The sequence below is a fragment of the Leishmania donovani genome, chromosome 22 (genome assembly GCF_000227135.1).
Source record: "Leishmania donovani BPK282A1 complete genome, chromosome 22".
Taxonomy (NCBI): domain Eukaryota; phylum Euglenozoa; class Kinetoplastea; order Trypanosomatida; family Trypanosomatidae; genus Leishmania; species Leishmania donovani.
In genome coordinates this window covers 314,465-316,192 of record NC_018249.1, presented here as the reverse complement: position 1 = coordinate 316,192, position 1,728 = coordinate 314,465, and positions in this window count along the sequence as shown.

The window sequence follows — 1,728 nt, the reverse complement described above, 5'->3', positions numbered from 1 at the left end:
GCGTGCGCAGCCCCTGATCCGCCTTGGTGAAGTCCGCGTCGGCGTTGCCACTTCGGCTGGAGGTGGTACCGGTGGCTGCTGCTGCTGCGGCTGCGTGCGGCACGGCGAGAGGACGCACAGTGAAGTTGAACGCGCCGTTGACGGCGTGCCGCGGCGCGGCGTCGCCGAGCTGCCAGTTGGCCTCGCCGTCGAGCCACGGCGACGGCGCCAGCGGCGTGCCGCGCTGCACGCTCCGCGGGGCGGCGCAGAAGGCCTCGTAGGTGCTGCGGCCCACGCCGCTGAGCCGCCGCTCGTCCACGCGCATGCCGCCGCGGCCGAAGGTGCGCACCACGTAGCGGTCGCGCTCCACGTCATGGTGCATGTACGCCGCGTGCGGCGCGCCGGTGTAGCCGTCGTAGCTGCTGGCCGTGGGCCGGCCGCAGAAGTGCGCCAGCGTGCGGTCCGACCGCGGCCCGTACGGACTCAAGGAGCGCGGGTCGTGCACGGGGGAGACAAGCGAGGACCCCATCGACGTGAGGTCGAAATGTGTCTCCTGGTAGGTCCGCAGCTGTAGATTATGGGGATTTCGGTGAAAGATGTACAGGTGAATGAGACTCGTGACGGCGCACATGTACAGCAGTACATAGGTGATGCCCGGCACCGTGAATACCTCCCACCGGCGCATGAGCGTCGTGAGGCACCACACAGTCTTGCGGATGCTGCGGGGCTCTTGCCATATCTCTTGCGCTGTGCCGCGAACCTCGTTGACACGGGCGGCGGCGAAACGGTAGCATCTTGGTAGCACTTGCATGACGTACTCGACCAGTTCGTTCATCACCAAGGCTGCAACGTATGCTGGAGGTTGCGACATGCTCATTCGCACAGTGCCGATGCCGAGCACGTAGGGGACGGCGGCGCTTTCCTCCCTTTGCGCAGTATCAGGGTCCAAGGCTGCTGTGACTTGGAGTCCCCTCCCTCTCTTTTCCGTCGATTTCGCAATCAGGTGGGGATGTAAGAGGATATGTGTGTACGTGTGTGTGCGTGTGTGCAGATATCTCTGAGTGTTGCCGACCGGTCGAATGCTTTCTGGCGTACTCCCGCACTGCAACCCGTGCACCCAAGCCAGCGCACACGGTAGAGGAGCACAATGACGTAAGCAGACAAACATTCGTGGAAGAGCACAGAAGATGAGAGAAGCACACCCCTAACCAGTGCAGGAAGGAGATGGCGCATGCGCAGAATCATGAACACGAGAATTTGCACGTGCGACGGGCCATCCTTGTCGAGGAGGGCACGCACCACAAGACAAAAACCGACGACAAGCTGGCCGCGAAGCGTGAGCGAAAAGAGGTCACTAAAAGGGTGGAAAAGCGCGCGTAAAGACCTTCATGCCAAAGCCAGCGCACGCTTTTCGTTTACGGTGGAGGAGGAGCAGCCTCGCTTGAGTGTCTCCATTAAGCCATAAAAGCACGAGTGCAGCGTCCCTCTATTCGGTCATGTCAAAAACCCAATATCGCGTGATGCGGCGCTAGACGCGCGCGCCACAGCAGTGCGCCCATTCAGTCATTTGAGCACGGGCCTCTGCCCTAAACTATACCCAGCCCCCGCGTCGCAGGTCGTCTCATAGCCGCTCACAATCATGCCGATCGCCATGTGGTGCATCCCCTTCGGGGTGGCTCGGGCCTCCCACCAGTAGGCAGTGCGAGGGCCCGGTATGGGACGCACTCAAGTCTCGTTGACACTTCGCCC